The following is a 23,899-nucleotide window of genomic DNA, read 5'->3' on the forward strand; positions in this document are numbered from 1 at the left end:
TACTTACAAAACATTACAAGAGCAATTAAAACATTGGTTAGGATCACTGAAAAGTGCCAAATGAAACAAAAAAGTCTTCACTTGCTGGCAAAAGACAACAACAGATGGGGACAGATGAATCTCTTTGGGGAAAGAGTTCCAGAGCTTTGGGGCCATGACCTAGAAGGCCCTCTTCCATGTTGCTACCTGCCTAACCACAGAAGGTGGGGGTACCCAAAGTAGGATTTCCGAAGATGACCACAGTGGTCCAGCAGGTCCAATAGGGAGTAGGTACATTGGTCCCAAACCGTACAGGGCTTTGAAGGTCAGGACCAGCGCCTTGAATTGCACCCAGAAGCAAACTGGGACCAATGATTGCTGATATTGTTTCATTGGAAAGCAGCCACTGGATTTTATTTCCTCTACAAGTGCAATGATTTATCTATCTAGTACTTTTTTGAGCTAATATGAACAGCGGTGTAAGTCCTCACTTATAAAAGTGGGAGCAAAAGTACAATCTTAAGTATTATCACGGAGCTCGTATTTAACCTCCTCAGCTTTCAGAAGCTGAACAGAACTCTGTCAGAAGATGCGAAATTAAGTCATATATTCCCAAAACATATAAAGCGTTTCCTGGACAAACAAAACAGGTTTAATTTCTTTGCAGCAACCAACCTGAGAACCTCACCTTGAATTAGAAGTAACAACAATTCTATCATTAAAAACAGAGAGGATCCTATTCCCTCTCCCACACATAAATTTGTATAAAATTTGCCTTATTAGTGGGGAAAAAAACAGGTGGTTTGTATGTAATTTCCAACATTACTATCATTCAGATGGACAAATAAAAAAAATTACAGTAATCAAAAGCAGACCTTTCAGCACATGTAATTAAATGAAAGCTTAATAAAGAATAATTTGCAAGAGCCAGATGTGCTTATGTCATAATTGTTGCTTTCTTTGGAACAATTTTTCTAATATAACAAGCCTCCAAAGAAATAAAAGTTACACAATACTATATATGCTCAGTGACTCAGTGGCTAGACAAATGCATGCATAAGGTCAGTCAGAACTCTGGGTCTTTAAGTGAAAAAACACAAGGATTTTATGCTGTTGTTTCTCAACCGCTGGCCCGCGTTCACTTTAGGAATCAGGACCGACCATTCTGTTCATGCTCCATTCTACTGCTATGCATGCAGTCCAAAGACAAATGAGTCACATGGCTAAAAAAATCTGCTGAAACTGAATATGTGAGACAAATACCGCTGTTTTTGCTCCTCTACTTGAACTCTGATTTCCTAGCTCTCTGCTATGCACAGAGTAATTGCTGTTCTGCTGCCAGGGACCAGGATCTTATCAGCACCCCTTGGCTATGGCACAAAAAGTAACTCAATGTTTAAATGAAACAACAACAGGACACCGTTCACAGTCACATACAGCTCTCCGCTGAAACCAGTTGAACACATCACTAATGGCCTACAACTCTGCTTGATAATGATACTTCTCTCACACAGGCATCGAGAGACAAACTTTTCTGGCCTAGCGCTGAATTGGGGAGTGTCTTGGAGCCAGCTACTTACTGCAGCCCCCCAACCCTGGCCACCCCTGGCATGCAATAACCAACCCATGATACTTATACTATGATGACCTTAGCAAACAATTAAACACATGGAGACAGTAGATGGAATGGAAATGGGCACAACATTATTGGTTACAGCATCAGGCATTGGCGTTGCATAGGGGTTGGATCCAAGGCATCAGCCCGACCCGCCTGCCGACTGATGCACCCTTCTCCCAGCCCACCTGCTGGGAGTAACCTGAGATGGCAGCATGTGGGACCCACTTGGGAGAAGCCTGCTGTGTGGTCCCTTGCCACTTGGCAGGAGGCCATCACCCTGACAGCCCCCGACTGGGCATGTCCCTATTCCACGCCTCCCCCAAAACCCCTTATTGGGGTCCCCAGAATGGGGAAAAGGTGGCAAGCAGGCCACCTCTCCCCCCAAAATGGACCCGGCCCCATGCCAAAACCACCAAAAGTTGTGACGAATTAACACAAAGTTGACATAACAAACTAAACAGCCCAAGTATAGGGAGGGAGGGACAAATTAGGAAGCAGACTCAGTTGGGCGAGGGGGACAGCTTCTTAAATAGCTAGTTGGAGGAGCCGAATGCAAAAGCTCAGGTCTAAGCCTGCCTGCCGGCCCTGACCCTATTGAGCCAGGGCCTGATTGGTCCATTTGAAATATATGGTGGGCCAGGAAGGTATGCAGCAGGGCAGGAAAAGTTCCAGCTGGAGTTAGAAACGCTATGGCTCCTTCTCCATCTTCCCCATCAGCAGCCATTTTGTGGCAGCATGCTGGCTGCCCAGCTAAGCCCCTGCCTTACCAGACAAGCCCCTGAGCTTTGTGCCAGCTCCCAACCCTCTCCAGCACATGCCAGAAAACTGGGCTCATAGGCAAGTCTGAACCTTGCTTTTTTTGCCCACAGCCTTCTAACCTTAAACAACCTCCCATCATAACAATGCCCTTCCTAACATGGACATGGACTCTGAGACCAGGGCCTGCAACAAACCAAGATGCCAAATCTGTCCCCATATTCACTCTGATAACACAACACCAGCCATACCATCTCAGGTTCATTCACTTGTTCATCTTCCAATGTTATAGGTAAAGGCAGAAGTAGTCCCTTGTCCAAGCACCGGGTCATTACTGACCCATGGGGTAACGTCATATCATGACATTTACTAGGCAGACTATGTTTTATGGGGTGGTTTGCCATTGCCTTCTCCAGTCATCTACACTTTACCCCCAGCAAGGATAGAAGGCTGAGTCAACCTTGAGGTGGCTACCTGAAACCGACTTCCGTCGGGATCAAACTCGTAAGCAGAGTTTTGGCTGCAGTACTGCAGCTTACCATTCTGCACCATTAAATGTCAGCAATGTCCTCCCTTTCCTTCTACATCAGCCAAACAAGTCAGTCCCTAAGAAAAAAAAAATGGACATAAATCCAACATTAAAAACCAAAACACTCAAAAACCAACGGGAGAACATTTTATTCTTCCAGGTCATTTCACCGCTGACCTAAGAGCAGCAGTCCTCCAACAGAGAAGCTTCAAGGGGAGAGTAAAACATGAGATTGCTGAACTTGAATTTATTCAGAAGTTCAGAACAATGGACTCCCCCACCCCAGGCTGAATAGGGACATCAGATTCTAATCTCACTACAAATGCTAATTTTCTGCCCCAAGCATTTTCCCTCTTGTCTAATCAAGATGACTGCAATGTGCATTGTCCCTCTGCATCCTGAGTTCCTTCTTTGCAACACCCCTCCCACCTTCTGAATGGGATATAAGATCTCCATTCCAACTCATATCTGATGAAGGGAACTTTGACCCATATCTGACAAAGGGAACTTTGACTCTCAAAACCTCATACCCTAAAAACATTGTTGGTGTTTGAGGTACCATTAGACCTAAATCTAGCTGTTACACTACAGACCAACACAGTTACCCTTTGAAATTATCGATGTTCTTAAGATTGTTCCTTTTTAGTTTCATAAGCTTCATCCCTGCAAAAAAAACCCAAATGTTCTTGGATCTATGCATTTACATAACAGACTGATTATGGTTACAATTGATTACCATAATAGAGCAAAGGCAGAATGCTATAATCCAAAAAGAGTTGTTCTTGCAACGATGTGAAAACAAGAGGACATTCCAGAAATAAAAAAAAATGGCAACAACAAAAAAAGTCAGAATATGCACTGATGGCCAAACTAACTAGTATGCTGAGAGGAAGAACGATGAATGAATTTCAAAAGAATTGGGTGTGTTATTTTGAATATGCAAACCTGAAGCTGTAAAACAAGATATTAGTATTGATATATGCTGGTCTAGAGAGTAGATGTAGTGATTTCTGAAAGAAAGATAGTAAAAGTTGATCGAAAACGTGTTAAGAAGATAAATAAGATCGTAGCAGAAATTCTAGATAGCTATTACAATTTCAATTACAAAATCAAGAAACAATATATTATATCATAGTATAAATAGAACAGAATGATTATACAACTATTAAGAGGATTATGTATTGTGACTTGAAGAACTTTTAAATATTAACCCTAGAAGAAGCCCAATCTGTATGTGAATGATACGTATACAGTGTATGTTGTGTGTATGTTAAGTGTTAAAAAATTAATAAAATATATTTAAAAACAAAACAAAAAGAGGGAGTTAAGAATCTCTTTGTTAGTGAGCATAAAATGATATATTTATCAACACCTATCTGTACTGTTTTGTGAACTTCATTGTCCACCTGCATGTAGTGTGGAGGCAGCCAAGGTGGTTAATATTGAGTGTGTGTAGTTCTGGCTATAACAGGAACAAAAGTGTCTATCCTGTGCCCCATAGCACTCCTCTACTTATTTCCTGGGCATCACTCAGCAACACCCCCATCCACGGTGTTGCCCTGCCCATAGCAAAATTTTCAACATTCAGAAATTGGCAATACTAAGGAAATATGACATTCTGGAGTCCAGAGACATGCTGAGAATAGTTTCAGGAAAAGACACATATTCCCCAGTATGGTATAACCCAGGTTCTTACAATGGGGAAATTCATTAAGGCAACAGGGTCACTCATTCTTGTTCCAAAAGTTTTGCTTTTTGGATACCCTTCATCTTCAAGCATGATTACATCCCGAACATAGAAACTGGAAAGCACAAGGCCAGAATAGTACAGTGTACTACTCAGAGGTAGGGCACATTCTGTCTTACCTGGTTTTCCTGTAACCAACACCAAGCAAATGCAAGAGTGGTTCAAATACCCTATAATTTTTCATACTGTTTATCCCATTACCCAAAAATATTATGCTGGGGATTGAAGATGGCTCTCACATCAATATTCTACAGTGTGCTTGATAGGCTACTGATTCTGTGGTTGCTTAGGAACACAACCACACTGAGCACTGCTGCTAAATCTAGTTTTAATGTTTGAAATACTGGTCAAAATTATTAAACCAAATTTCCAAAATATGACTTTAATTGTTATTTAAATAACTGTACACTGTTGGTGAAACCAGTGAAGGTTTTAGAGGCAAACCCAGAAATATATATATATATTTTAAATGGGAGATGTATAAAAATATTGTTTGTTGTGAACATTGGCCAGTGGATGCTTTTATATAAATATTTACTTTGTAGCTCTTTTGACTAATGATTACAAAAATTATTAACCTTGGCCAAAATTACAGATTTTAAGATATGTTAGAAACCCAGGCGTCACAGCAATTCTTTTCTGCCTAATAATACATTTAAAAGAGCTCTAAATGTTATTGCCTCCTTTTTGACACTAGCTTATAAAATGACATTTTAATGGCTAAGGCAATAACATTATAAGATCAGTACAAGAACTAAAACATAGTTTTATATTCTTATAGATACAGACTTGAAGGCTACATCAGCTGTGTAAATAGTGAAACAGACAACCTTTGAATACCAACCCAGAGTTTAAGTGTATCTGGCCCAAAATATATTGCAAGGTAAAAGGTAAAGGTCCCTGGTGCAAGCACCGGGTCATTTCTGATCCATGGGGTGATGTCACATCCTGACGTTTTCTAGGCAGACTTTGTTTATGGGGGGGGGTTTGCCAATGCCTTCCCTGGTCATCTTCCCTTTACCCCCAGCAAGCTGGGTACTCATTTCACCAATCTCGGAAGGATGGAAGGCTGAGTCAACCTTGAGCCGGCTACCTGAAACCAACTTCCGTTGGGATCGAGCTCAGGTCGTGAGCAAAGCTTAGAATGCAGTACTGAAGCTTACCACTCTGCGAGACGGGGCAAGAAATGCATAGGGGGAAAAATTGAGGTTCAAAATAAGGATCTAGGATAAACTGAAAAGAAGTAGAAATAGACACATGGATAGCACTAAAACCTGAATTTGATGCTGATGTTAGTGATAAAAGAAAATTAATAGTTCAAAGTCCCAGGGTCAAAGGAGAACAAATTTGAGAAATAGAACTCTGAAGAAAGGGCAGAAAAGAAAAATGAGATGTTGGAAACCCATGGAAATAGTGTAAAACAGTTAGGAAGAGCTTTGGTTTGATGAAGATGAATACAAGTAAGGTATGGTTTGGAGAGAACTGGGCAGGTTGGTAGGACATGAAAGACTTCTCTGCCCATCTTCCATTGGCACCAGCCACCCTTGCTGTACAGAGTAATCTAAGCTTCCTGGCATAAAGATCTTAAGATATAAAAACAATATATTTCACTCCCACTTATGTCATTATTAGTCAAGCCCACATTTGACTGTCTTCCACATTTGCATATTATGATGACTGCCATTATTGTTACTTTCTACCAGAAGGGTAGCTGCGTTCATCTGCTACATCCAAAACATCAGAGCCCTCTGGCACCATAAAGACCACAGCCAGGATTCCAAGTAACATGATAATTGTGAAAGGCCAAGGGTGCTTACAGGGCCATCCTAAGCAATCAATTGAAACTAAGGGAAGTTTCAGACTGAGTTTGTGAAATGAAAAGGGGAAGGGCCATGGCTCAGTGGTAATCTGCTTGGCATGCAGAAGGTCCCAGGTTCAATCCCCAGCATCTCCAGTTAAAGGGGCTAGGCAAGTAGGTGATGTGAAAGACCTCTGTTTGAGACCCTGGAGAGCCGCTGCCGGTCTGAGTAGACAATACTGACTTAGATGGACCAAGGGTCTGATTCAGTACAAGGCAGCTTCATGTGTTCATGTGTGTTCAATGGTAAGTGGCACAGTTGTTAAAAGAAAAGCACCCACGGAAAATTTCACTGGGGTGTAGCAAACAACCATGACCTGCACTGTGGATCTTGACCTACTGTGGCATAAACTTTCACAGGACAGAGCCCATTCCATCAGATCCATTACTGTACTATGCTGGTCCCTGAAATTGCTGAACTCCCAGAAAACGGGGGGGGGGGGTAAAAAGCAGAGCCCACAGAAACTTAGTTAACTTAAAGAAATGGAAGGCAAGCCAAACAACTCATCAGCAGCCTAACCATGTGATAAACCCAGAGGCAACTCCAAAGCTGCTACGCTACTGCTTGTGAGTCTGCCAAGGGACCAGATGCTCTTGCTCGAAAAAATATCTTCCACAGCTCAGCATCTGGTTCCTTTGAGGAGGAACAGTGTAAATTGCATGCACAACTGTGTGCATGTATTAAAGCATTACACAGATCTGTAACAGTTCATAGCTGAATAAAGCTATACATTTACCGTTTGAAATGAATTTGATATCACACACAAAAAATCCTAAGTGAAAGGTTTTAGGGTTTTTTTTTTAAGGGTGTGTTTTCTTTCATTTAACAGCTCATTTGCACAGATGTTACCTGTTAGAAATGTGTATATTATAAATACCAGCGTTTTTATATTCAAAACCATATTGCAACAAAACCACAACCATTTTTAATGTCTCAGTAGGATTTTCTTGGTTAAATATAAACATTATGTTAATAAATTAAAAAGTTAATATCCCTTTTAAAGAATACTAACGTTAGGGGCCAACCCCCCATCCTTATTAACACATGCCCTATTCAATTAATCTCAGAGGTTTAATATGTAGATCTTTATAAGTACTCCAACTTTAACTTAACCCAAACGCTAATGAATGAGTGCTATGCAGAAAAATGACTAATAACCAGTGCACAGAAAGGGTAGGAGGTAATCAGTTTAAAAGTTTTTAAAATGCAAATTATAGCAATTAGTGTTTACTAAACATGTTAAAGTTTTTATGAGCTTGTTCACACAACCAATTCTGCATCCACGCAGTGCAGCAGCAGTTACTTCTCAGGAATGGTTCCTAGGTTTGTGGCAACTGAAAAAAAAGGGGGGGAAGACACCAAAACCCTGACATCATGGGGCGCTATATCCTTCCACAGAGATCCCAGTTCATATGAGACATTTCCTATACAAACAGTTGGGAAAATTGTGAAAAGGCCAAATTTATCATGCTGTTGTAAATTTGGCCATGGTCTACATGGCGTGTTTGTACAATATGTTTTTCACCTTGATTAAAATAGAATTGGCAGGTGAGTTCTTTAAACAAGAAATCTGCTTTTATTTTCCTTTTGTGGAAATCATACTTGCTTCCCAGCATCACTAGGTGTATATTGCATTTATAACTGCGTAAACTTTATGAGAAAATCCGGGGGGGGGGAATCTAACAGTGCATTCCTGAGCTTTCAGTGTGGGGGAACGGTGGGGAGGAGGCGCCGCTGCTGCGCCTCCTAACCCATTTCCCTGGTGCCGAAATCTCTTGTCTAAAGTGTAAACTGATAGGGCTCTTAGAAGACAAGGTTCAGAGCTTGGAAGAAAGGATCGCCACCCTACATGAGATCAAGGAAGGGGAGGATTTCATTAACAGCCACGAGGCCCTTCATAGGGATGGGGAGACCACTCAAAGAGACAACAGGGTGGTTGACTTCCCTCCGAGCACAAACCCAAAAGTGTCAAGCAAGGTGGCACTCAGTGCCACTGAAATTCAGAAATTGATTCTAGACTCTTGTGGTTGAGACAGAGATGGAAACACTTCCGCACATGCCGAATAATGCACTTTCAATCTGGTTTCAATGTACTTTGAAGCTGGATTTTACTGTGCGGAATGGCAAAATCAACTTGCAAACTTTTGTTAAAGTGCATTGAAAGGGGATTGAAAGTGCATTATTCGGCATGTGCGGAAGTGCCATGGGAAGAGCAACAAGGCCAAGCAATACGGAGTGAGGAGGGCATGGAGATATGAAGAAATGGCAGTGGAAGGAAAAGGAAAGTGTTGGTCATTGGCAACTCTCTGCTGAGGGGTATGAAACATTATGTGTCCAGGCCTGACCCCCTAGCCCAAGAGGTGTGCTGTTTGCCAGCGGCAAAGATTAAAGATATTGCAGACCAGATTCCAAAACTGATAAAGCCTACAGATCATTACCCATTTGGGAAGGTCCACGTGGGAACAAACAAAACTGCTGTGAACACCATAACTAGCATTAAGGCTGACTATGAAGTTCTCGGGAGAAAGCTGAACGGAATGGGGGCACAGGTGGTGTTCTCTTTGAACCTTCCAGTCAGAAGAAGAGAAATGTAATGGGAACAGAAAAGAATGGAAATGAACCATTGGCTGCATTGGTGGTGTCAGCAGGAGCAATTTGGATTTTGGGACCACAGGCTAGGTTTTCTGAAGATTACCTACTAGCACATGATGGAATGCACTTATCAAGGTCAGGGAAGAATGTGTTTGGGAGAAACCTGGCAGATCCATCGGGGGGGGGGGCTTTAAACTGACACCACAAGGGGAAGGAGACAACAAACATGGGGATTTCATTGAAGGACAGCAAACACTAGAGACCCATTTGGGAGGGCTGGGCCAAATGAAGCCGAAGGTGTAGGGCTTCAGGTGTCTATGTACCAATGTCCAAAGCTTGGGCAACATGAAGGAGAAGGTAGAACTTCTAATGCAGACAGAGGGATATGATTTAGTAGGCATTACATAGACTTGGTGGGATGATTTCAATGACTGGAATGTAGCAGTGGATGAATATGAGTTATTCAAGAAAAAACCAAAAGGGCTGGAAAGGAGTCACAGTGGTTCTGTACGTGAGTAGAGTCTTTGCTTGACAGGAAATACTTGAGGAGGTGGGTAACAGCCCAGTGGAAAGTATCTGAGTGAGAATAAAGGAAGAAGGACAAACAGTATTGTGGTTGGAGTCTGCTACAGACCTCCTGACCAGGTGAGGAGGTGGATGCTGCCCTCCTTGAGCAGCTTGACAGGGTATCCTGTCATGACCTGGTAGTTATGGATGACTTCAACATCCCTGATGTGTGCTGGGAGACAAACTATGCAAAGTGTCCACAGTCACGCAAGTTCCTCACCTGCCTGGCCAACAACTTCCTTCATTAAATGGTGGAGGAAGCTAGTAGGGGCTCACCCATACTTGACTTAATATTGACCAACATGCAAGAGATGGTAGATGGGGTGAAGGTGGTGGGGACCTTACGGGGAAGTTACCATGTCCTACTAGAATTCCTTTTGCTGTGGGGGGCCAAATAATTTTGGAGCCCACAATTTTAGTAGGGCAGATTTTAACCAACTCAGAGGCATGGTGAGAATCATTCCATGGGTAGGAATTCTGGAAAGGAAAGGAGTAAGTGAAGGGTTGCCTCTCCTAAAAAAAACAATTCTTGCAAGCTCAAGTCATCACTAATCCAACCAGAGGGAAACATGGAGCTTTCCATGTGGCCAATGGCAGCAATGTATTTTGCACTGCTGCAAAGCCAGCTGGTGCAATCTACCTGTACTGCAACAGAGGATAACCTAGAGAGTGGGAGGAAGGCGAGCCAGGGGCACTGCTTTGTTTTTGTCATCATCGTTCTCATTGTTGAGTTTGGTATCTTCTTGTGTGAACTTTGCAATGTTTTCCTATGGGAAATGGGGGCAACCCCTTTGGGAGCCCATAAAATTGGACCCCTGACCCAATTTTCTCCAAACTTCGGGGTTCGTGCAAGGAGAGTCCCTTCAAGCTACCCTGAAAGTCTGGGAACTCTACCTCCAAAAACACCCCCACAGGAGCTTCAATTCTTTTTCCATAGACTATAATGGACCTGGGTTTTTTTTGTTTTTTTTTTAAACATGGAAATAAGCCAAATACCCATATTTACTGATATGGCTATTCGGCTTATTTCTGGTATATTTAAAAAATCAGGCCCAATACACCTGAACCCAACATTTACCAATATTTTTTTGTCCGCACAACCCTACTGGCAACCCAGCAGTGGGCTGAATACCACTGCCTTACCCTTAAAGCTGGAATTTTCCCCAGGAGGTCCAGAAGCACTGGGGAATTTTTCACGGAGATTTGCTGCTGTTTCGATGCTAATTTGCGTCGGAGTAAAATTTTGGTTATTCACTGCAGATCCGGCTTTTCCCTGATAGAGGTATAAAAACCGCGTTATGTCAGCGGCAAACCAAACCACTTCTGAGCCGTACTTTCCAGTAGAAGCGCGTTTTGTTGCTCGGATGCCCGTGAAAAAATGTTTGCTTCGGTTCTGCTGTCCCTCCCCGTGACATCTCCTTTCTCCTCCCCCAAGAACGGTGATTGGCTGGGGGAGTTTCGCGCTCAGACAAGAATACCACTCCTTTTGCTGCCTGCCTGCCTAGAGTCCTGGCACTTCTCTCCCTCCGTCCCGGAGGCTGGCTGGCGGGCAGGCGGCACGCCTTCCCCGCCCCTCGCCCAGGATGGACCTTGGAGCTGGGCCCACACCTCCAAGCCCAGGGGGACGTCGGACGGACGGCTCCAGGAGGAGACCGGCGGGGCCACACCATGTGCTCCTCGAGCGCTGGGGGTGGTGGTGGTGGCAGTTCGGTCCAGGGCAGCTGGACCCATGGGGGGATGTTCAAGGGAAGGGGCTGTTGGCCCCTCTACCCCAGCAGGGAGAGGGATTTTTGAGAAATCGGATGGGAAAAATGTGCATCCTGAGAGTGGAAAACCCAAGGCAAAACTCCCTCCCATCACTCTTCTGAAGAGGGGTGGCCAGCCTGCTCTGGGTCTCCCTCCTCTCTCTCGATGCACTGTGGATGGATCATGGCCAGCGCGCAAGCCAGGGGACTTCTTTCCTCTCCCACCCGCCATGCCCCTCTACCCCAGCGGGGAGCAGGGATTTTTGAGAATTCGGATGGGGAAAATGTGCATCCTGAGAGCGGAAAACCCAAGGCAAAACTCCCTCCCATCACTCTTCTGAAGAGGGGCGGCCAGCCTGCTCTTATCTCCCTCCTCTCTCTCGATGCACTGTGGCCGGATCATGGCCAGCGCGCAAGCCAGGGGCCTTCTTTCCTCTCCCCCCACCCCCACCATTCCCACTTTCAGCTAAACACTTCTCTGGGCACATGGATGCAATTCCTGCCCCCCCCCCAATCCTGTCTATCATTAAAGGGCAATGGGTTCCACACCTATAGAAAATAGAGGGAAGCTTTGAGGAAAGCGCTGCCTTCCCCCCCCCCCCCAATTTGGAATCTGACTGTTCCAAAAGCAGAACAGAGCGAGGGTGGAAGAAAAATGGAGGAGACCAGAGGGACTGGTGCTTGTTTTTTGCACTGGGGCTGGTGAACCGCACGAGGTAATCTGCTGGGCGGAGTTGGGGCGGAGCTGGGGGCAGGCATAAACAATGAGCCTGTTGGAAGGGGAGGCCTCCTGCAAAAGGGACAGACCAAACCGTTGTCAAATACAGCGTGCTTTGTTCCCATGAAAAACCAAAACTACATCGAGATTGACAGGGATAAATCGCGGCCATGAAAAAAACATTTAAATCATGTTTTTTTTTTTAGTCCATGGCAAAACAGAAGCAGAATCTACCGTGAAAAATGCCCCACTGTAACAACCATTAAAACTTTGGATTTGATTTGCCTTTTAGACAACCTCATGTATAACAAAGTTAGCCCTCAGTTTTGTTCTCTCTATAGATGTATTTTTATTTATATAATTACAAGTGGTCGTTTTTGGAACTACATAGTAAAAAAATAAACACCTTCAATTGTATCAAAATTATTTGTGATTTGGCTAACAATTCTGCAAATGTTAAATAATAAAAATAGTGGTTAAATATTTTAAATGTAAAACAAGAGAATTCGTTTATTAAAAAGACCTACCTTGAACTGAGTAATGCAATATTTATGTCTCAGTGTACTACTGTGATAAAGTTATGCCCTTAGATTTTAACGTCTGTTATTGGTCAGTTTCCATCCAGTACTTTTTCCGCCCATTCCTTACACATTTTTCTATAACGAACAGCTCAGCAAGAGGATTCATGAAACCAGTGTCTATTTTACCTTGGCAAACTGAGTCTAGCTAATCAGAGCTTTCCAGCCAAACAACTCAGGTTAAAGCTCTGCAAGAAAAATATGCAGAGAACAAAGCTTTTTGTCAAACAACACATCTCATGATGTAAACACATATGTCTCTGAAAGGAAATTTTATCGCTTCCACATTATCAGCGCACAAAAGGAGCATTCTTGTTGTGGACCTGGTGCAACTGGGGAGCCATCGTCACTGGAAACAAGAGCCTGATTAGGTTCCCACACAGATATGAATAGCCTTTCCTTTTTTGCCAGTGTAATACCACTTCCCTGATTTCTTAAGAACAGACTGCCAATTGTAACTCTTAGGATTGGCGGAGGGCGGGGGGAGACCTTAAAGCCACACAAGTCTTATGAATTGTATTGGAACACAGACATTTGTTTCTGCATTTTGTGATCTCTGTTCTTGTGATTATCCAGACTTCATTATCCCTTCTCTGGTTGTCCTCTCCTGGAAAACCTGAGTTAATGCACAGCTGTGAAGATGAGCAAAAAATTCTACAGACTCTAAACGCACCAAAGTCACTAATGAAGTCCACAACCTGTAGGACAGATGGTAAAAGGATCTGTAAAATAAGCCTGGGACAAAGATCCTGACCTCTTCTGGGGAAATCCTTTTTATTATTCCGGAAAAAAGGGCATAATTGCTTGCAAAAGCATTAACAATTAGAAAAAGCATATGAGTCCTTTGTGGATTCTGATTTTTTGTCTCAGCTTTCGAGAGAAACAGACCCCTCAAGACATTGTTACAGGGAACAGATAATGGGTTCTGGTGCAAATATTAGTAGTATAGATGATTCATTGTGAACTCAGATGATAGGACTGATTGCCTTTTGCTTTCTTCAGTGCCTTGCTATCAGCGAGGTCTTTACTGTGCTTGCCATACTGACAAAAAGAGCTCTAATGAATAATGCTATCCCCAGCACATCAATTTTAAAGTTTAGCACAGTGGGAAATGGAAACTAAAGATCAAATTTGCACCCAGCTAATTTTTCTTTAAATGGTATTAACACTGCTTGTATTCAAAACTAAAGGCAATTATAGCAGCATTTCTGTGTTAACTCCATAGCTGCGCTTGCTGGGTGAGATATAGATTTCTGTTATAATATACCTGCGTTTAAATGTTAAGCAATCTCTGTCTGTTTCATGACTCAAACATGGGGCTCACTCGAATAAAAAACACACACAGAAAAATCACAGTTTGCAAACTGTGTCATATAAGCCTTTCCTCGAGTATTCACAGTCAGTAAGTTTGATCTGTAGTGTTTGCTTACATACAGTACATTGTACGGGCCTACCCAAGCCACCTCACCTTTCTGTGGTATACAGTTTACTAGCCCTGCCCTTCCACCGACATACACTTCATGCACAGTCCCTGCTCTTTCCATGCATATGACACATACGTAACAGGCATTCTGTGCATGATCACCAGGGTTGCCTGCTCCAGGATGGGAAATACCTGGAGATTTTAGGGGTGGAGCCTAAGGAGGGCAGGGTTTGGAGAGGGGAGAGTCGTCAATGAGGTGAACTGATCTCTGTCACCTGGAGATCACTTGTAATAGCGGGAGATCTCCAGCCCCACCACCTGGAGGTCGGCAGCCCTAATGATCATACAGATGTCTAAGTAGCACAATGTCTTCTCACTCTTTTTCAAGGAAGAATCACACATATCAGCCATCAGCGTGACCTTGCTTCATCATTTTAGGTGCTTCATCATCTTTATGGAGAAGGAGCAGGCACACTTTTCTACAAGTCTACAATACCAGTTACTAAGTGTGTATCAGTCAGGCCTAGGGTTGCCAACTGCCAGGTAGTATCAGGAGATCTCCTGCTAATTCAACTGCTCTCCAGCCGATAGAGATCAGATCACCTGGAGAAAAATGGCCGCTTTGGCAATTGAACTCTATGGCATTGAAGTCCCTCCCCTCCCCAAACCCCGCCCTCTTCAGGCTCCACCCCCAAAATCTCCCGCCGGTTGCGAAGAGGGACCTGGCAACCCTAGTCAGGCCATACAAATGCCTTCATATCACTTTCTGTAAAATGGTCCAACAAGAAGTGGGGAAATAATTCAGGATATTTCAGTTGTCTGGCCTTTCTGATATTTCATCAAATGTACCTTTTTCTCAAATTTTTGAACTTCTAAGAACTTATACTAAACACATAATCCCACATCAACCATCAATGTGGCATGAGAATTTGTGGAGACTGTTAATGTGAAGTACCACCATTTAGCATGCTAATACCTCCCTTAAGCATCTAGACACAGAGTTTATAGTCTGTCTAGGATTTTTTCAGTGGCTATGATGTTCTATATTCCATGAGCATCCATCAGAGCCCACAATTTGAAAATCTAAGCTGTATATACAAACATGGCAGAAGCATAATATAAAGATGGGGCACAGGCAGAGGGTTGCCTACGCCAAGATGTGAAATTCCTGGAAATTGGGGGGGCAATGCCACTTCCTGCGATGTCCCAACTTGTGATGTCACATCCAGTTCAAAGTTCAGCTCTTCTAATTCCTTCCCATTCCATGACATCACCCCACCCTGTTTTTCTCCTGCTATGCCAGCTGGCAGAGCAGGGTAGAGCCACCCGGGGGGGAGGAGGAAGGCAACTTGGCAAACCTAGAGTATGGTAACCACAGGGCTGCAGAAGGATGAAAAATGTAGTTTGGGAATCTTTGTCCAGATTTCAAAAATAATTCAAATTAATTCAACGTCGTGTCATGAGAGATTACAGAAACCACAGCTTTGATCCAGAGCCCCGTATGCGGTGTAATGAACATATCTGACCATATGATGCTGTCTTACCTCATCAGGGCATTGATCCATCTAGCTCAGTTTTATCTGTGCTGACCAGCAGGAGCTTTCCCAGCACCTCCTACTTGAGATTCTTTTGAACTGCAGATGCTAAGGATTAAACCTGAGACCTTCTGTGTGCTCTTCCACTCAGGGATCCTCCCTGTGTCTTTGGTCTGTAGCTTTGTGCATTAATTTTAAATGGAGGGACAGTTCTGCATGTACTGCACAAGGTGTCATTCCCTTATATTTAAGAAAATGCAGGCATAATGACAAGAGAACTTCAGTGCCTGCCCTGAATGGTGCCGGGGAGCACAGGGGGAAGGGGATGAGATCCAAAGCTTTTTGTTTTATGCAGGCAATGAAAAGCAAGGCACAACAGAAGTCGCTGCTATCATGGGGTAGCCATGTCATTTGGAGCGGTGGACTCTGATCTGGAGAACCGGGTTTGATTCCCCACTCCTCCACATGAGCGGTGGAGGCTAATATGGTGAACTGGATTTGTTTCCCCATCCCTACACACGAAGCCAGTGGGGGACCTTGGGCAAGTTAAAGCTCTGTTAGAGCTCTCTCAGCCCCACCTACCTCACAGGGTATTTTTTGTGGGGAAGGGAAGGTGATTGTAAGAAGGGTGGAGTCTCCCTTAAGTGGTAGAGAAAGTTGGCATATAAAAACCAACTCTTTTTCTTCTTCTTCCTCCTCTTCCTGCTGACGCTTCCTCGGACGAGGAGGACCTTGAAGCAGCAGGCAGTGGAAGGGAGGAACAGCAGCAGGTTGAGGAGTCACAGACAGATAAATTCCCTCCGTGCCTACAACCTCCCAGAGCAAGGGAATCACCTGGGTCTGAGAGCCCTCCCCCAAAAGTTGCTGGAGCAGAGGTGCCAAAGGTTCAGAGCACTCCTACACGAGCGTAGAAGGAGTGCTAGGCTGCAGGCCCAACAAAGAGCACTCCCTGCTGACAGTGATGATGCTAATGAGCACCCAGCAGGGAATGCTGAGTCAGAGGAACAAGCAACAGCTGGTTCACCCTAGGCCTATTTAAGCAGGCATTTGCATCCTGGCCAGTGTGGGAACAACTTATTACCACCACTCTGTGTTCTCTTTGGACTCTTAATATCTCCTGATATTCTTGTGGCTTTGACCTTGGAATGGACTTTGACTTGGCATTTGGACTTCGCTTCTAATACTGACTTTGGACCTAGACCTGGCCCTCAGGTCTGCCGGCATTCAGGACAGCTCTGCTGAATTTTGAGGCAGGGTGAGGCTGCTGCCCTTGAGCAACTTTCAATGGGCTCCTTTAGACCTGACCCACCCAATTTGGGATTAAATAATTTAATGCTGTGCTGCAGATCTCTTTTAAATGTACACAAGCATTTGTGTCTCCAGACCATATTCCAAGATATGAGGACAATCTTACATATCCGAATCCCTTGCACCTAAAACCTTTATAGAAATGACTGCAAAGTTTCCTTTGAAGTTTACATACACAGGGTGTTCTTCAATAGAGAGGTTGACACTTATTTTTTCTGAGCTGCAACTCTGACAGAACAAATTGAGGGGTATTGTGCTCCCTGAGAACAGCCAAATTACATAGGACAGGTTCAATTATGATATTTAAATATCTTCCTTGAATTACCTGTTCACCACCAGTTTACCATAAAATTGAAAGCAAAGCCACAAAAGTATACTCAGATAAACCACAAATAGCTGCCAGCCACTGCGGCAATCAAAAGAATTTGGCACTTGGCTGTTGCTTTTATTATACATAGCATTTGCTTCCCATCTGAAACAAAACAATTGTTTTATTAGTGTTATTAAATTCAGACATATAACCCATCTCCTATAATGCTATATACTGACTCTAATGGCATCAAAGCTTGACAAAACAAAGTTTTCCTTTCTAAGTGGAAATGTAAATATATTTTAAATGACTGCTTTCTCTCTCTCATGCTCTCTCTCTGTAAACCAGTTCCTAAACTGCTGTCACAATCCGACATGACACACTAAGAGCCAAACTACATGTTACATTTTACATGAGTTTTCAACAGGGATTGGAAGCTAAACTGCAGCTGCACCAGTGGCAACTCCATGTAAAGTGGCAAAGGAAATGAGGGATGGAGTGGTGGAGGGCCTCCTGCTCTCCAGTGTTTTTTTTCCTGAGCTGAAATTAGAGTTGCCAGTAGGCTTATCAGGTCCCTTTGCTCCACCGGCGGGAGCTCTTCAGCAGCGCGCCTGCCTCGCACGGCGCGCCTACGTCGCTTCCAGGTTTACTCGGAAATGACGCGGGCGCTCTATCAATCTCAGCCGAAACTCTATGGTTTCCATAGAGTTTTGGCAAAGGTTGCTAGAGCATCTGCGTCACTTCCGGGTAAAACCGGAAGTGACGTGGGTGTGTCGTGTGCACGTGTTGCCCGCCAGCCCTCAGGTGGTCAGCAGGCAGCCCGGAGGATTGGCAGGATTTTACCCACCATCACCGGGCACTTGGCAACCCTATTTGCCCGGTCTCTCTTAGCCACCAGCGGGAGGTTTTTGGGGTGGAGCCTGAAAAGGGCAAGGTTTGGGGAGGGGAGGGACTTCAATGCCATAGAGTCCAATTGCCAAAGTGGCCATTTTCTCCAGGTGAACTGATCTCTATTGGTTGGAGATCAGTTGTAATAGCAGGAGATCTCCAGCTAGTACCTGGAGTTTGGCATCCCTAGCTGAAATAGTCATGGGGATGTTACTTGCCCTGTGGATGAAATGCATAAATAACACCCCTGGGCTATTTCAGCTCTGGAAAAGGATACAGCATGTGGCAAGAGCCCCTACCCCCCCACACACACTGCAATCTCAGTCCAAATTGGGCCCCTGCAGAATGTTACAGGGGATTCTCAGCTGCAATATGGCTGAAAATCCCTGTGGCAACCTTGTATAAAACACAACGTGTAGTTTGGCCCCAACATAACCAAGCATTTGAGCCCATCATGGGGTTATGCAAATTAAGTAGAGTGAGGCTAGGCAGATCAGAGCAAGCAGACATCGACTGCCATTATATTCTAAAAACAAAATAAATGGGCTGAAATTTGTGGCCAATAGATGAACATTCCCTCCACCCAGACATCAGAGGCAGAGATGAGGTGTAATCAGCTAAACTCTCTGCAGAACACACAGAAAAAGGCTGAAGGACCAATCGCTATAGATTTCCTGGCATACTATAATGACATATGTTTTGCCAATGAAAAAGCCATCTGCAGAGAGCAGAGATGTGTCATCTGTGCTACAGTTATTCAGAAAGGCTATTTTGATGCTTTCAAGTAATAGGCAGGGTTGTTCCTGGATTAAGTTATACTCAAGCTTCATTCTAGTTGTGGACTAGAGTTAAATCATTTTAAAAAAATGAAAGAAAAGCCCTGCTGGTCAGACAGCAGGTGTATCTCACCCAGCATCCTTTTTCTCACAATGGCCAGCCAGCTGACTCTGGAAAGACTACATGGAACTGGTGTCCAGTGGCGCACTATCTCTGAACGTGAAGGTTGTACGTAGCCATTACGCTCGTTTACTTCTTTCTTTCTTTGAAAGATTTACCCCCAGCCCTCAGTCGAAAGGACAATTTCCAGATAAAAGCCATATAAAATCACAAATTCAAACAGTTCAATAAATAACAAAAACATTCAAATGTCTTCTTGACTGTATAAACCCATGTGCCTGCTGTCTTCTTACTGTGACTTCTTGTTTTGCTGTCCTGCAGGATTATGAGATCTGCCTAGGGTTACCAATCTCCAGGTACTAGCTGGAGATCTCCTGCTGTTACAACTGACCTCCAGCCAATAGAAATCAGTTCACCCGGAAAAAATGGCCGCTTTGGCAATTGGACTCTGTGGCATTGAAGTCCCTCCCCAACCCAAACCCTACCCTGCTCAGGTTCCACCCCAAAAATCTCCAGGTATTTCCCAACCCAGAGCTGGCAACCCTAGATCTGCCTCTGCCCACTTTCAGCTTTTTCAACTATAGTAGCATTGGCAACCTCCTGGTGGGGGCCTGGAGATCTCCCAGAATGACTAGTGATCTCTAGATTGCAGAAATCAGTTCTCCTGGAGAAAATGGTTGCTCTGGAGGATATAATCTATGGAATTATACTCTACTGAGGCCCCTCCCCTCCCCAAACTCCACCCCCAGATCTATTTGAGTCTTCCTTAAGTGATAAAGTCGGCATATAAAAAACAATTTTTCTTCTTCTTCTTCTTCTTTTCCCTATCCAGAGTTTGCATCCCTAACCTATAGCCCCAACTCTCTCGAGGATATCTGCCTGACATAGAGCTCTGCCACTGCAGAAAAATGCAATAGCATTCATGGCCACAATCACCACACTTCTGAGACCCAAGCAGATCCTAAATCTGCTCTTAATTCTCAGACAGGTCCATGTGAGTTACTGATATCTGTCTACCCACTCCTCCTCATACTTTTATTTTAAATAAAACTTATAGCCCATTCCTGAAAATGTGGGGTGTGGAGTCGGTGGGGAAGAGTCGCAGTTGCGCCTCTTCCTATGCCAAATTGTGCACGCCGCAAAAAAAAAAAAAAAAAAAAAAGCCGTTTCGCAGCTTTTTTCTGTTTTACTGGGGCCTTTTGCCCCATAGGGAACAGCGAGGCTGCGCCTGCTAAAAAGCAGGTGCAGCACTACCGTCCCCAGAGCCAGCGGCGAGGGACGAAACAGGATAGGAAGCCACCTACCCGGCAGCTCCTCCCCCCGGAACGCCCCCTGCGCCAACGCGGCCTCTCTATGCCGTGGCCTGTGCCACGGAGAGGCCGCGCCAGTGCAGGGGGGAGGCACGGTCCGGCAGCGCTCTGCCACCGGTGGGACTGGCCTCACCGCCAGCATAATTGTGTTTAAACACACGATTACACACACGCTGGCGGCGAGGTCACGCAGCCTCTTGAAGACTTTCAGCCCAAATTTCAGGAATGGGCTGTTAGCCCCCCTTTTAAAGTACTTTAAGATCATTACATCTTTTGGCAGTGAATTCCATGAATTAATTATGTGACTGATTTAAAAACACTTCACTTTGCCTATTTGGTGTAGTGGTTAATGTGTCAGACAAGGATCTAAGAAACACAGGTTAAAATCACCACTCTGCCATGAAAGCTTGCTGGGTTTCTTTGGGTCAGTCACACATTCTCAGCCTAATCTCCCTCACAGGGTTGTAAGGGTAAAACAGAGGAGAGGATACTGATGTAAGCTGCTTTGGGTCCCCACTGGAGAGGAAAGTGAGCCGTTAATGAAGTAAAATAAAATAAAATAAATGAATACTGAATTGCTACCTACCTACTCCATTTAGTGACCCCCAAGTTCTAGTATTAAGGGAAGGGGGTAATTTGTTTTCTCTTTAAACTTCAATTATGTCATCCTCCCTTTTCCTTTCTGTAAGAACACTACCAGGACCCAACTGTTTATCTTCAAAGATATTGTGCGTCAAGCCCTTGCTCATGTTGATTGTCTTGTTATGCACCTTTTCCAACTGGACGATATACTTTTTTGCGATGGGAATTCTTGAACCGTATCAATCATTCCAAATGCGGCTACACCCAAAGCTATATAAGGTCATTATAATACTGACCATTTTATTTTCAGTCTTTTCCCTAACCATCCCTAACAAAGAATTTGCCTTTTCATTGTTGCCGCTTGCCAGGTTGACAGATCTCTTTCCTGGTCAGTCAGTCACAGTTCAAACCCGATACACTGGGATGTTTTTGTTCCAGTGTGCTTCACACTTTGTACTTGCACTGAATCTCTTTTGCTATATTGTTGCCTATTGACCCAGTCTGGGGAGATCCAGAGTCAAAGAATTTGAAGAAGAGAAGTAATGGGATGCAATCAGAGAAAAGAGGTGGAAATTTTTTAATCTGCGAAGATCAAAGCTTCTAAAATCCGAGCAGGGCACCATCACACTGACATCTAATTCTAGGGGAAGAGGATGACTATGTAACTGTAAGGAACAAACCAATAATTTAGGCCCAAAAAAACTTGAAACAATAGATAAAAGATAACTCCCAGAACCCTGAGCAAGATACCACAGTAACAAGAGGTAGGAACATCAGTATCTTACAAAGCACATTCCTCCACAGATAAAAAGAAGCTGAAAACTAGTCTTAGCTGGATGCAAACCACATCCAGACCCCCAGATAATCCCAGGCCAGTGGAGGTATAGTTAAGCGATAGACATGCGATGGACGTAGGTAGAGGGAGGGGGGGACTCTTATCAAAGATGTATGTGTTAGGCGGCCAGGAAGGTGTAACTCCCAAATACCTCAGCCAATGGGGAACGGGAGAAGGCAGTGCTATACGGGTTGTGAGGGACTTTAAGTTGCCTGCGTAAATGCTGTTGAATCGAGCTCGTGCCTTTGGATTACATGAAGTTGTTCCGCTTATTGCAATAAAGATGATAAAAACTTTTATCCCTGGTCTTTCTGGCTCTACTTCTTGCCCTCTGGGGAATTGGGGTAAGAGTGTTTCTGACATAACTAAAGGCAACATTCTGGGTTGAAATTTTAAACATAGACTTTCTTTTCATCCAAAATTGATCTGAGCTTTAAGAAATTAGCCAAACAGAAACAAGCCCCCCCAAAAGAGAAAACCATATTCCTAATGTGTCAGAAGAGAATAAAGGACAGACTAATGGCTAGCCTGGGAGGGGAAGGAAAGACTAAACAATGAACTGGGAGGGGGGAGTGTTGCAGTGTGGACTATGGAGTTTCTAAACTCAGAAGAGCAGATCCCATATGAAACCATCTCGAGAGCAAAGCAAAAACTTGCACGGACTTGACGGCTATGTCTCACCTCATTTCCCTCATTTTTTTTTCAACAGACTGAGTGTTGCTCTGCCGAGAATATGATGCTAAACCACTTTTCCTGTAGAGTTTTTTAAACAGGGCCTCTGAGAAAGGGTTTGATACAACTCAATGACTGAAGTAATACCTTTGTCCATCTGAGCATTAAATGGCCCATTGAAATACAGCTTAGCTGGAAGGAATTTTTCAGTAAATGGTGGCTTGTCTGTTTTTTAACTCCTTTCCCTGCTGACTAAACTCTGGCTCTGAAACTGCAGTTCAATCACTTTTGGTTGCCTCTCAGGTCAGGCCTTTAGCCAGTGTTAATTAAATATAACCCCTTTAGAATAGTAGAGGTTAACTGAGAGCAACAAATTGGTCTTCAGCACAAAATCTAGTGCGAATCAAACTAAAGAAATCCACTTGAGAGCCCTCCTTGACTTACAAGATCCTTAATGCATTAAATCATAGAACAAGAAAATATTATTTTTCCTGTCAATGTCTAATGATAAAAGCATTAAAATATTTTCCCCTGTATGATTTGTCTTTTATTTTTTTAAATAACATAAGGGAAAATGTTGCAGCAGATAGTTTTGGTTCTACGACAGCACAATTTTCAATTTGATAAAGTGAAATTGTTTAAAAAAATAGTATGTCAGACACTTTCCATTGCTAATATTCTTCCCTGCAGCTGTAAGTAGTTCATATTGTTTGCATATGTCTGGCAACAACTTTCATATATCTTGATTTTTCTGTAATCAACTGTAATATTTCGCTGTCTGTTCTACACCTGGACTAGACGATGAATCTGAAAACTAGCTGGAAAAAAAATCTCTCTTTTAATTCTATTGACTTCAGATTATATTATCTGGCTTTTCTCCATGTGTATTTGTTTAGTGCTATCTTAAGAAAACAATTAAATAAAAAGCTTTTAAAAAGTCTCTAGTTATTTGAAGATTTTTTAAAAAAAGGTTGAAAGGTTTTCTTTTAAACACCCAGCAATTAGCCTTGTCTCCATGAACATGACTTTCCTGTAAATACTCCACCTTGACCACCCCTTTGTCCCAAGATTCCTTGGAAGAAAGCAACCAAGCGATAATTCAGCATTATTGCTGCTTCAGTGCCCTAATCACTTAAAGAGCAGCAAAGACCCTATGCTCACAGCCACAAGGCTCCTACAGCCTCTTGGCCTAAGGCAGGCTTCACAACCCAGCAGCATCCAGATGTCAAGAGGAATATCCAGGTCCTGATGCAGCATGCTGCTCCATTCCAGTATGGCCTAACATCTGTTTCAGCTGCTGGCACTCAACCTGCTGAATATACTGAGACCAAGGCTCAGGCTAGGGAACAGAAATAGGGTAGAACTGAAAGACTGAAATTGCCCTGTTCCGTTTAGGCATCACTCAAACAGAGAAAAGTTATGTGCAAAATGCTTCCAAACTTCTTCCAGTT

The 23,899-nt window shown here is 43.6% G+C and overlaps 1 protein-coding gene across 10 annotated transcripts in view; it reads right to left on the reverse strand.

The window, feature by feature from the left end:
• SOX6 (SRY-box transcription factor 6) overlaps positions 1-23,899 on the reverse strand; it is a 539,429-nt gene that overhangs the window by 75,401 nt on the left and 440,129 nt on the right. The gene's annotated exons all lie outside the window — the stretch shown is intronic.

The sequence above is a fragment of the Euleptes europaea genome, chromosome 6 (genome assembly GCF_029931775.1).
Source record: "Euleptes europaea isolate rEulEur1 chromosome 6, rEulEur1.hap1, whole genome shotgun sequence".
NCBI lineage: Eukaryota > Metazoa > Chordata > Lepidosauria > Squamata > Sphaerodactylidae > Euleptes > Euleptes europaea.